The 13,962-nt window shown below is 40.6% G+C and overlaps 1 protein-coding gene across 7 annotated transcripts in view; it reads left to right on the forward strand.

The window, feature by feature from the left end:
• Positions 1 to 13,962, forward strand: part of siz (Brefeldin-resistant Arf-GEF family protein schizo) — a 67,479-nt gene that overhangs the window by 31,286 nt on the left and 22,231 nt on the right. The window contains exon 1 of one of the 7 annotated variants that reach the window (XM_003703481.3): positions 2,114 to 4,895. The exons of 5 other annotated variants lie outside the window; for them this stretch is intronic. The gene's annotated coding sequence lies outside the window, so the exon portion shown is untranslated. Of the gene's footprint in view, positions 1 to 2,113; positions 4,896 to 13,962 lie in introns of those variants that run through there. One more of the 7 variants, XM_012286023.2, reaches the window with a different exon arrangement.

The raw sequence follows: 13,962 nt of genomic DNA on the forward strand, positions 1-13,962 counted from the left end.
CGCGTGGAATTACAGCGCATGGAATTAACAACGCGTGGAACTACCTTGTTTGGAATTACGGCGCGTGGAATTACAGCGCATGGAATTAATAACGCGTGGAATTACGACGCGTGGTGTCATAAAAAGTTCCTTCCATAATTAATCACAGACTTATTTTTTCACCAAAAATTCACGAACATTCAAAGTTCCATGCCGATCAAAGTCGCTCGAATAAAGTATCGCGCACTCGAATAAACGCGATATTATTAACCGGTACCCAGTACCAGCGCAATTTCACAGAATTGCGAGGCACGGGTGTAGAAATGATCGATGCTATCCAGGATCTGTTGCGAAACGCTTTTCAACGCACGATTGTCCGACGGAACGGTTGAATCGAGATCGAACGAGATGTCCACACAATGAATTCGGGCGTGAACCTAGTAACAATGAGTGAAAGTTGCACCCGGCGAAAGCAAATGGGAAACAAGTGGTGTCGTCGCTGTCTACACATCTAAATGCCAACATTTCGTGTGTACAATACTTATCTTCGATCGTGCCTTCCTATCACCCTCCACTTCCGTTTGCTTCGTGACAAACGCTATCTCCCGATCCACCGTTCACGCTTCCCCTTTCGGAGTCAATTCGTTTAGAATTCTTTCGACAAGCATAGAGCACAAAATGTACTCTGACACAATGGTTCTCAACCTTCTCACTGCGTACGAATTAAAGTATCATCGAGTTAAGTGCTCTTTCGACTATTGTAACTCGACTTCGATGCACTGAATTTACCTGTAACGTTTCAGTGCAAATCCAGACTGAAAATTGTAGTTCATTGAATTTGGTTGTGAAATTGCAATTTTAGGTTTGAGGTTGGATTGCATTGTACTGAGTCAAGATTGTGGAATTGGAACTCAGTCAAGTGTGTAGACATTGCAGTCTTAGAATTCGTATTGATACTTGTTAGATTTGATCGTTTGAATTCAAGTATAACGTGCTAATTCAAGTATAAATTCAAGTACAGAGTACTCAAGGTTCCTCCATTTCTAGTACAAGGTACTCATGCTTCCTCCATTTTGAGTACACAGTATACTTGCTTTTCCTGTTTCTAGTATAAAGTACTTAAGGTTGCCTCCTTTTGAGTACATACTATTCATGGTTCCTCTACTTTGAGTACACAGTATTAGTGCTTTCTCTAGTACCAGTACAGAGTACTCAAGGTTCCTCCACATCTAGTGCAAGATACTCATGCTTCTCCCATTTTGTGCACACAGTATACTTGCTTCTTCTATTTCTAGTATAAAGTACTCAAGGTTCCCTCATTTTGAGTACATAATATTCATGGTTCCTCTACTTTGAGTGCACAGTATTAGTGCTTTCTCTAGTACCAGTACAGAGTACTCAAGGTTCCTCCACATCTAGTGCAAGATACTCATGCTTCTCCCATTTTGAGTACACAGTATACTTGCTTTTCCTATTTCTAGTATAAAGTACTCAAGGTTCCCTCATTTTAAATACATAGTATTCATGGTTCCTCTACTTTGAGTACACAGTATTAGTGCTTTCTCTAGTACCAATACAGAGTACTCAAGGTTCCTCCACATCTAGTACAAGGTATCATGCTTCTCCCATTTTGTGCACACAGTATACTTGACTCTCCTATTTCTAGTATAAAGTACTCAAGGTTCCCTCCTTTTAAATACATAGTATTCATGGTTCCTCTACTTTGAGTACACAATAAACTTGCTCTTCCTATTCCTAGTACAAAGTACTCATGTTTCCCTCATCTTAACTACACATTCCTCCATTTCGACTGCAAAGTTCCATTTCAGTAACCAAAATTCCTCTTCAAATTCATCTTCGCCACAGTTCCGTTACTCGAATTCGGTCACAAGAAGAATCGGAGCAAATCCCCTCTAGACCCCATAAAATCAACCTTCTATCTTGAATTCCCCAGTACGATTCCATTAGCGGCTCATCTATCCGCGAAAACGGCATGATCGAAAGCAGAAGGCCGTATAATACTCGACTAGAGTCGGTAGAGCGGCGCGAGTCCACAAGTCCCACGTCACGTCGTGTCCATCGAGAAGAGGAGGTGGGGTTAGCCGTTCGTCGGTTTCGCAGCGAGTAATCCGAGCGAACGAGCGAGTCAGCCAGTCAACCTGAAACCGCGAACAACCGCGACACCGTGTGTTTCGTCCGTGCGCTGCCGATGGCGCCGGGCCTTTCTGTCACCTCGCAAACAAACACCAGCTTCGATTTCGACCGCGGACATCGAAGCGGATTTTACGCGGACTAGCGACCGACTTGCGGTATCACACCTGTCAGTGTCGCGGCTCGAGAAAGCAGGGAGTTGCGTTAGAGCGTAGGTGAGAATCGAAATCGGATCAACGAGTGGGTTCCTTCAAGGGAATTGCGGGGTACTTCGTTAACTTCCAAGCTTAGTTGGAAAGAGTCTGTCCGCACGCCTGTTCAAAGTAGTGGTACTTCCATAGGTACTTTTGTAGAAATCAGTGTTTTGAATCACAGTGTTGAGTTTATGTGGAGCTGCAAGGTTGCTGTGCAGAGTGCTGGAGTTTGCTTTGGGGTCCTCAGAATTTCGAGGGATTCAAGCGAGTGTCGAGCCTCACATGGATGTCCCACATCGAATTTGAGTGCGTATCGATTTCGAGTGGAAATTGGAACACGTCGGAATTACCGTACTTTCAGTCCGTACGATATGGAACTGCACATGAACTAGCAACACAAAGAAGTTGCAGCACAATATATTTGCAGCTTAAGAAAATTGTGGCACTCAACTTAAAGAACAACTGTCATTTGAACGTCCTCCAAATAAAGTTTGAGAACTTTCCAAAAGCAATCAGATCCAGATCGTCCCAAATTCTAAATAGCCTATCACTTCGATAAGAAGGCTACGGGTTCGATTTCCCGGGACTGCAGGAACCGTGGAAGCATAATCGCATCGTGACCGAAATCTCGCCTAAAATCCTCCAGAAACCGCTGAGTGGTGTTCTGGCTGGAAAGCGAGGCGTTGAAACCGCGACAGAGGGGATACGTTGGTCGAACGGTGAAATCGAAGATGCAGCGAGAGCTCGATACGAAGTTCAAAGGATATAGCCGTGTCTATTAAGCGTTTTGCTCTCGCGTTACGCCCGTGGAAAGTCAAACAGGAGAGGTGGAGAGAAGGGAACGTTGTTCACCGCGACTTTCACGTCGAGCCGTTTCTTGTCGATCGCGTTGCGAAAATCCAGCCTTACTCTGCCCGCGTTGACGAAAAGTTCCGTCTGTCGAACCCTAAACAATGGACACGCAGCTTGCAATCGTTAGATCAGAAAGTTTGGTGTAATTAAATCGTTCTCAGGGATCGGTGATTTTTTCAGTGAGAAGTGAGCAGAATTTTTTCAGTGAAATCGTCGCGTTTTTCGAGTCTGCTCTCGATTTTGAGAAAGCGATCGATGGACGAAGATTGTGCAACGAGATCGTTAGCTGAAAGTAATGGAACGAGCGCAAAACACGAGTGATACAAGAACGAGACAATGATCGGTGTAATTGCATGCTTATTATAGCAAGCAAAAACAAGATCGTTATGGTTTGGTAATAAAGCGAGCAAATGCCTGCAATTTAACGGCCTCGCTGGTTCGAGTGTTAACGAATTATCGAAAGGAAACGTTTGAAAGCGAGTCGAACGTTTGAAGACATCGATTATCGATGGGAATATAATTCCAAGATATTTCCTCGAGGTCTTTAGGTTCTGACAGCGAATTATTCATTGAAGTATATTCATTATACTACAACGAAATTGTGGACTGCAATTGTATATTTATAAGCTTTGGAACATCAAGTTTGGATAGAATACTTTGTATAATTATACTTTATACAATTTCAACGTGTTGAAGTTCAAAGGAACTGTGAAACATTAAATTCAAATGCACTGTAATGCATTTATAGAAATTGTCGAATTAAAATACTGAGTTTGCAAGAAACGAATTTACAAACTAAGTTTGAGTTCCCAAGAACTAGAATTTCAAATTAAATCGATAAGAAGACTACAACGTGTCAAATTTTATCGTCAGAACGCGTTAATTTGAATGTCGAAAGCGACCGAGTCCCAGCGCGCCAAATTTGAATTCCAAGAGCGCCCGCTCCCAGCGCGCCAAATTCGAATGCATAGAAATTGCAGTGCTTCAGTTCCAGCACTCTAAATTCGAGAATAAATAGTTTCTGACTGAATAGAACTCCATCGAAACTCGAAGAAACAACGCGAAATTTGAATTTCGAGAGCGCGGACTCCCAGCGCGCCAAATTTGAATTTCAACAACACCCAGCGCGTGAAATTCGAACGCACAGAAACCGCAGCTCCCAGCAGCAATTCTCATTGAATTAAACTCTCTGAAACTCGAAGAAACAGCACATCAAATTTGAATTTCAAGAGCGTCGGCTTCCAGCGCGCCAAATTTGAATTTCAACACCGAGCGCGCGAAATTCGAATGCACAGAAACCGCAGCTCCCAGCAGCAGTCTCATCGAATTAAACTTTCCGAAACTCGAAGAAGTCTTGCAGAATTGAAAAATTAGGCAAGTTGGACTTTTATTGGCCCTGGCAGCCATAAAGTTATGATAATGGCGCGCAATATGGTCATGGCTCGTGCGTCATAAGGCTTCGGCTGTCGGAACGGTGACATCAATTTAGAAAACTGTCGACCGCGGGTAAATCTAATTATTTAACGAGCGAGTGGGCGTAATGCGTCTCCGAGTGGCGACGCGAAATCGTGCGGAAGACCGACGTGTACCCTTCGTTTCCCTGAAAACGGATTCCCAGTTGTTTCGCTGGCGAACAAACGGGATTTTAGTGCGGACGGTGTGTCGTGCTGGTGTTCCGTGTTGTGTTTAACTTCAAGAAATAGCAAGGATTTTTGGAAGGTACAAGGAAACGAAATGTCCTGCATTTTTTTATCGATATTTCCTTTACTTCAATGATATATTCATTTTTTTTAATTCGATAATAGATTCATTTTTTTAGTTCGGGAGAAAGTTTTAAGTTAAAATTTAAATTTCAAAATTTGCATCGGGTAAATTTATATAAATCGAGAAAGCTGCAACCGGAGAAAGTTTTACATAATTTTGTAGAAAAATTCGAGTTTAAATTCTTCAGCTCTTTTAAGTACGTAAAATACATCGGTCTTTAGGTTTCAAATTTAATCAAAGAGGAGTACAAATGTCTATAAACTTGCGATTATAGGAACTAATTGGGGAGATACAATCGAGGAGAAATTCTAGATTTTAATCGACATTGAATGGAAATTTTATTCAGCGATATTGGGATTAATGTTTGGCTATATTTACCTTTTGAGATACTCATCATATCAGTACTTATTCCGAAGTTAATTGGCATGATCGATAGGATCACACTTTCAGAATGTCAGTTTCATCATTTGTTGACTTTTGGTCTCAAAATGTACCACAGTTACGTGCTGAACCATCGCTTTTTTCGTTGTTACGCAAATCTTTAACATTTCGCGTTGTCATCGCAGGCACGTAATTAAACTTTAATTGCAACACGAAACACAGACTATTTTCGTAATCATTCTCTGACATCCTAAAAATTCCCATGTCGTCTCTTTCTACATCGATTTGCAGGTTCGTGTCAGTCAATTCTATTCTAAAGTAATCACGATAAAAGTTCCGTTAGAAATCATTGCTCTAATAATCCTGTCACGTTCGAAATTTCGACAACCATTTTTGGTTCAATTTTAATACAAAGAAGTACTGTAAAAAGTAGTACAATTCTTCCACAATAATCGCGAACATTACGGTTTAACTTGGATCTTCAAGTTATAATCTATTCGGTGCTCATTAACCTTCTTTCTTATACCACTAATACGGTACCCGCGTTAAATTACTTCGAAATGAATTGCAAAAGAGTTGTCTTAAGTTTCTACACTGTATACTCTTCGTAAAATTTGCGGTGCTACTTCAAAGTTAAATTCGGTCTGAAAAGTGTTCTAATGGTGTATTTGGAGTGAAGTTGAACCTTGTTGCATAGCAATTGCAATGCGTCAAATTTGGTTTATAGTAACTGTAAGGAATTTTGTGCATAGTCGAATTTTGGTATATAGTCGAATTTTGGTGCATAGATATCAAATTTTAATCCATAAATATATAGAAATTAATTTCTATATATAGAAATTAATATAGAATTTAATATAGAATTTTAATATAGAATTTAAATATATAGAAATTGCAATGATCCACATTTGGTTGCATAGAAATTGCAGTGAGTTGAATTTGGTTGCATAGAAATTGCAGTGAGTTGAATTTGGTTGCATAGAAATTGCAGTGAGTTGAATTTGGTTGCATAGAAATTGCAGTGAGTTGAATTTGGTTGCATAGAAATTGCAACGCGTCAAATTCGGTTGCATAAAAATTTCAATGCGTCAAATTTATTTACATTGAAATTGTTGTGATCCGAATTCGATTGCATAGAAATTGCAACGCATTGAAAGCGAGTGCATAGGAGGGCAACGCGCGGAATTCGGGTGCATAGGAGTTCCATCGCGTCGAGTTCGAGTGCATAGAAATTGCAACGCGTCGAATTCGAGTGCATAGGAGTTCCATCGCGTCGAATTCGAGTGCACAGGAATTGCAACGCGTCGATTTCCAGTGCATAGAAATTGCAATGCGTTGAATTTGGGTGCATGGGAATTGCAACGCGTCGAATTCGAGTGCATAGAAATTGCAACGCGTCGAATTCGAGTGCATAGGAGTTCCATCGCGTCGAATTCGAGTGCACAGGAATTGCAACGCGTCGATTTCCAGTGCATAGAAATTGCAATGCATTGAATTTGGGTGCATAGGAGTTCCATCGCGTCGAATTCGAGTGCATAGAAGTTGCAACGCGTCGAATACGAGTGCATAGAAATTGCAACGCGCTGAATTCGAGTGCATAGGAATTGCATAGCATTAAACTTTATTGCATAGAAATTGCAACGCGTGAAATTTGATTGCATAGAAATTGCAGTGGGTTGAATTTGGTTGCATAGAAATTGCATCGCGTCAAACTTGTTCCTATAAAAATTGCAACACGTCAAATTTATTTATACAGAAATTGCAATGATCCAAATTTGCTTGCATAAAAATTGCAACGCGTCAAATTTTTACATAGAAGTCAAATTTTAATCCATTGAAGTTTCAGTGTCCCAAATTCACCTGCACAGCAATTACATCGTAATCAAACATGGTTGCATAGTAATTCCAATCCCGAATTTCAGTGCATAGAAATTGCAACGCCTCGAATTTCGGTATTATACACAGCAACTGTAACGCATTAAATTTACACAGTACAACATATCGTGATTGCACAGTAATTTCTATTCACATCAAATTTCAATCGATGAAAATTTCAATCAAATGAAATCTTATAGAACTTAAGGCAAATTAATTCTTGCATCAATTATAATTTAAACCTTTTCAACTAAACGCTACCCTAAACGTTATATCAAGAGCAATCCTGTAACCCATCTAATAGCGTTCCATCTAAGAAAAGAGAAAAGCAGAATATTTTGATGTACCTAGTGAAACCACGTATCAAGTAAATGCAGTACCGTGGTGTATCACACAAACGGTACTGTAACGAGATGCGTGCGTGTTAACGGTACCAGCAATGCTATCGGTACTACCACTACCACGTTTGTTCCCCACGTGTTCGATGCGTGAGTAGAACCGTCTGTTAACATAGTTATCGTGTTCGGTTATCGATAACGCGACGTCCTCGAGAGTCCGTGTTGGCCAGACGATCGGTTAACGAAGATATCGGAGGAACCGTGTTCGATATTTTTTACTCGACAACACTTTTCCAGGCGACCTGAACGTGTCGTATCGAGGGCAACCATTTCGGCAATTTCGCGCGTTGACGATCTCAGATGAGACTCCTCGGCAATTTTGGGAGATTACGTTCGCTTCGCTGTTTTTAGATCGATTTTCCGGAATTTCGACGGATACGCTATTTTAACTCGGTTTTAGAGAAGTGGAGTTCTGGGAAATTGTAGTTAAATTTTATTTTCAATTCGGGAAGGTTTGAATGACAATTTGATTTTTTATTAGATCTTTGAGTTCGTATTTTAATATTTTAATTCGTCGTGTTTTAATATTATTTTTAGTTCCAAGGAAATGTGATTCGTTACATTTTAAAGCACTAACACTGAGTTTCGATACATTGGAATTGCAATGTGTACTATTTGAATGTACAAGATTGCGCGCCAAATTTGAATGCATACAGTGCACCAAATTTAAATGCATCAAAATTGTAACTCTCTGAATTTGACTGCAAGCTATTGAATTTCAATAGAACCAGTCGTATATATTTAATAAATAGAAAGCTACTGAATTTCAATAGACTAATCATATATATTTAATAAATAGAAACACATCGTGTACATTTAACAAGAATTAAACTGAACAATAATCCTCTCACGCTTAAAATAAACTCACAAAATCCTCGACTACCAAACTGTTAATCCCTAAACGATTAACTCGGTAGACATCTATCAAATTGTACAGTAAATCCTCTTGTACTCTCATTTTAAACCTTCTGTAAACGATAACGAAAGCAGCCTCTCACTTTCCGAACAGCAGTCTAATAACATCTTGTCATCCTCCAATGCGAGTGACACGACTATCAATTTCAAACCGGGTCGATATAACCAGGTATAATCGATACCTACAGGTATAATTATTGAAAAGATGTCTAGAACAGAGACCTTTTTACAGCGCGTAGAATTAATAACGCGTAGGACTACGATGCGTGGAATTACGGTGCGTGGAGTTACAGTGCGTAGAAGTACGGCGCGTGGTATTGCAGCGCGGGAAATTATAACGCATGGAATTACAACGCGTGGAATTAATAACGCGTGAAAGTAGGACGAGTGGAATTACGACGCGTAGAATTGCGACGCGTGGAATCATTAACGCGTGGTACTACTACGCGTGGAATTACGACGCGTGAAATTAGGATGCGTGGAGTTAATAACGCGTAGAACGACAATGCGTGGAATTAACAACGCGTAGAACTATGATGCGTGGAATTAACAACGCGTGGAACTACGATGCGGGGAATTATTACGCGTGGAATTACGACGCGTGAAATTAGGATGCGTGGAGTTAATAACGCGTAGAACGACAATGCGTGGAATTAACAACGCGTAGAACTATGATGCGTGGAATTAACAACGCGTGGAACTACGATGCGGGGAATTATTACGCGTGGAATTACGACGCGTGAAATTAGGATGCGTGGAGTTAATAACGCGTAGAACGACAATGCGTGGAATTAACAACGCGTAGAACTATGATGCGTGGAATTAACAACGCGTGGAACTACGATGCGGGCAATTATTACGCGTGGAATTACGACGCGTGAAATTAGAATGCGTGGAGTTAATAACGCGTAGAACGACAATGCGTGGAATTAACAACGCGTAGAACTATGATGCGTGGAATTAACAACGCGTGGAACTACGATGCGGGGAATTATTACGCGTGGAATTACGACGCGTGGAATTAATAACGCATGGAAAAACGACGCGTGGAATTACGACGCATGGAATTACAAAACGTGGGATTAATAACGCGTAGGCCTTCGTAAAAATATCTCTGGAAAACAAAATTTCTTTCCGAAAAAGCTATTTCTAAAAATTTGTTTATATTTAAAGAAGCATACGAACAAAGCGGTACAGCAGTTGCGCATACGATGCTCGCATCGATGACGCGATCTCCACCTCCATTTTCCTTGAGAACAACCTCGGACACAATACACGACCGAACAATCGGGCTCGTACTTTCGTTTTAAACGTTATTGCGCACGAACGTTTACTACCAAAACTAAGACTCTACCTAAACCAATTACATCGCGTGTGAACCTCGGTGAAATTCACCTAAATCCGAAAGTTTTACTTGGACAACGCGGTAACACACAGTTTCGAATGGTCTATCGTTTTAGAATCTTGTTGCAGAAGCGTTTAAACTAATGAGCCGATGACTCATGCACACTTTCGCAACGCGATGGAAAACTGATGGGAAAGACAGGTTCAGACGCAGACGTTAAAATGCCTAAGCATCCTGCAATTAACGCGAGACGGTTGCGAGAAAATTTTTCTCTTGACGTATTGTTTTTTGTACTAGGTGATCGAATGAGTAATCAAAATTAGGTGATCAAAATGATCATGAGGGAATTAAAGTAAGGTGATCAAAAGTTCTGTTTAAATATTCACATCTACTCTTGCTGGAATTTGGATGTACACAGCATGTCGGAAAAATGACGGAACTTTTTAAATAAAATTTCACGACGCGTGGAATTATGGTGCGTGGAATTACAGCGCGTGGATGTAGGGCGCGTGGAATTACATGAAAGTACGGTGCGTGGTATTACAGCGCGGAGAATTACGGCGCACAGAATTATCACGCGTGGAATTACGACGCGTGGAACTACGGCGCATGGAACTACTGCGCGTGGAATTACGGTGCGTGGAATTATTACGCGTAGAATTAATAACGTGTGGAACTATGACACGTGGAATTACGACGCATGGAACTACGGCGCGTGGAACTCCGGTGCGTGGAGTTACAACGCGTGGAATTGCGGTGCGTGGAATTATTACGCGTGGAATTAATAACGTGTGGAACTACGACACGCGGAATTACGACGCATGGAACTACGGCGCGTGGAACTCCGGTGCGTGGAGTTACAACGCGTGGAATTGCGGTGCGTGGAATTATTACGCGTGGAATTAATAACGCATAGGATTAATAACGTGTGGAACTACGGCGCATGGAATTACGACGCGTGGAACTACGACGCGTTACATATAATTTTTCATAGACGACGCTAAATTTCCTTAAATTTAAAAAGTTCTGTACTTTTCCGACATACTGCATATGCAAAATTATCGACTTTGAAATAGCTATTAATGCAAATATCCATCACTATTGTTTCAGGATCATTAGTCATCAAAGTCGCTGCTCTTTTTCAATATTGAAACGCCTTTTCCTAAATACAGTATTCATCATTGTAATGCGATGGGTGACGATAGTAACCGCGTTAAAAGAGGTGCCGTCTCCTTTTTCTGCGGCTCGCTTTCCATGTATCTGGCACGTCGAACGGGAACGTATGTAGAAATTCTGAGTACCGCAGAAACATTCTTTTTCTGATACCAACGTTTCATTGCTCGAAAATGAAATCGATCGCTCGATGAGCAGACGTTACCTGCAAAACTTTCAGTTTTCTCACAGTCACAGTTCATCAAGTTTAACTATCACTTTTGTTATTTCCATTTAGAAATACTTAAATGACCATAATATTCTTTTGGAGCTATGTTGATTCACAAATCAATCAGACTCACAATAAGTACAACTATAAATTTACTTCAAAGTAAATCAAAGACTATCATCTTTGTGACATGACATTATAAATTTACTTCAAAGTAAATCAAAGACTCTATCAGCTTTGTGACACGACATTATTTGAAAATCGAGTCAAATGAAAAGAACGATGCAGCAATAAACTTGATTTACACCTCAAATGATCCGTAATCTACCTGATTATACCTCAGTTATTCGACTCGTAGTTTAGGTATATTAATTTTGAACAGTTTATACAGTTCGAAGTAATTCTAGAAATCGTGGGCGGTAACGATCGACCAAGTCGAAACGAGCAAAGAGAAAAAAGAAGAAAAGCCACGGAGCTAGGCTTTCTTGGTTCGCGTGTTGTTTTCTTGTTAGCCTACATCGAGGCGGCTTCGACTTCTTATTAGAGTGTGACGTATTCGAGTCCAAGTGAAGTTGAACGATCATTCATCGCCTCGAACGAGGCAGACGAACATCGAGAAGCGGCCCATTTTCATGGATTTCTTTTAATGTGAACTGCTCTGCTGCGAATTGAGGTTCTACACGAAACCTTTGCGCTGCAAATTCATTCTGAATAATATAATTATACTTGATTGATTTTTTGATGATTAATTACAATTTGACTGTTGTTGTTCATATTTGAAATGATGTTATTAACTCCACGTGTGATAATTCCACGCGTCGTAATTCCACGTGTCGTAATTCCACGCATTGTTAATTCTACGCATCGTAGTTCAATGCGTTATTAATTCTACGCGTCGTAGTTCAATGCGTTATTAATTTTACGCGTCGTAGTTCAATGCGTTATCAATTCCACGCATCGTAATTCCACGCGTCGTAATTCCACGCGTCGTAATTCCACGCATTGTTAATTCTACGCGTCGTAGTTCAATGCGTTATTAATTCTACGCGTCGTAGTTCAATGCGTTATTAATTCTACGCGTCGTAGTTCAATGCGTTATCAATTCCACGCATCGTAATTCCACGCGTCGTAATTCCATGCGTCGTAATTCCACGCGTCGTAATTCCACGCGTTATTATTTCTACGCGTCGTATTTCAATGCGTTATTAATTCTACGCGTCGTAGTTCAATGCGTTATTAATTTTACGCGTCGTAGTTCAATGCGTTATCAATTCCACGCATCGTAAATCCACGCGTCGTAATTCCACGCGTAGTAGTTCCACGCGTAATAATTCCACGCGCCGTACTTCCACGCACCGTAATTCCACGCGCCGTACTTCTACCCGCTGTAATTCCACGCGACATGGAACTTTATTTAAAAAGTTCCGTAATTTTCCGACATGCTGTGTATATTTGTAAGAAGGTACCAAACTTGTTCCTAAAAAACCTCGTTCCCAAGAAACCTTCCTAAAATGTTTCACATGTTTCCATGTTTCACATATAAAGCATCGAAACAAAGTGTTAAAAATATTCAAAAACACCGCACACAAATGCACTCAAGTTCAAGAGTAAGATATGATATCACCGTCACTCATAGAACGTTCAAAGTAGAATTTAATAGCCGTTTTAAAAGCACAAACGTCTGAGTCACTGTAAAACAATACACAGCTGGCTGAACAAACTACAGGGACACGGTGTGCACGTCATTTCCAGTTCTAGCGTAAAAGCAATCATGTACACGGAACATTATTCAAAAATAACTTGATTAGTTGACGTCTACCGTTCGTTACGGAACCTTGATTAATTGAAATTCGATAAATTTAAAGAGTATAGGGCATTGGTCGAGACTTTGTAGCCTATGAAAACTTCGTCGTTCTATAGGTAGATGAGGACTGACAAGTTTCTGAGGACTTTTAGAGGAATTTTGAGGTGGAATGAGATGGATGCATTTGGCGGAATAATTTTCGATTATTGAATTATGTTTGTGTATGTTCGTAATTGGATAATCGATATAGTGAGCTAATTCGTGGAGGTTCCAGTGGATTATTGTATGAAATATGTGGAGAGTGAATGTGGTGGACATTGGTAGGGGTTTTAGTTAGGATAGGTGGATTAAGTGGATGTTGCAGAGTTAGGGATTTGGAAGTTCACTGATTTGGAAATTTGCGGATTTGGGGATTTGGTGATTTGGGAATTTTGGAATTGCGGAATTTGGGAATTGGGGGGTTTGGAAATTGGGGGATTTAGAAATTGGGAGCTCCGAATTCGGGGATTTATGGAGTTGGAAATTTGGGAATTTGGGGAGTTCCGAATTTGGGGATTTATAGAATTGGAAATTTGGGAATTTGGGAGCGCCGAATTCGGGGATTTATGGAATTGGAAATTTCAGAATTTGGGGAGCCCCGAATTCGGGAATTTATGGAGTTGGAAATTTGGGAATTTGGGGAACCCCGAATTCGGGGATTTATGGAATTAGAAATTTGGGAATTTGGGGAGCCCCGAATTCGGGAATTTATGGAGTTGGAAATTTGGGAATTTGGGCGCCCCGAATTCGGGGATTTATGGAGTTGGAAATTTGGGAATTTGGGGAGCCCCGATTTCGGTCATTTAGGGAGTTAGAAATTTTGGAATTTGGGAGTCCCGAATTCGGGGATTTATGGAATTTGGAAGTTTGGAAATTTGAGAGCC

This window comes from Megachile rotundata, chromosome 15, assembly GCF_050947335.1.
Source record: "Megachile rotundata isolate GNS110a chromosome 15, iyMegRotu1, whole genome shotgun sequence".
Classification (NCBI taxonomy): domain Eukaryota; kingdom Metazoa; phylum Arthropoda; class Insecta; order Hymenoptera; family Megachilidae; genus Megachile; species Megachile rotundata.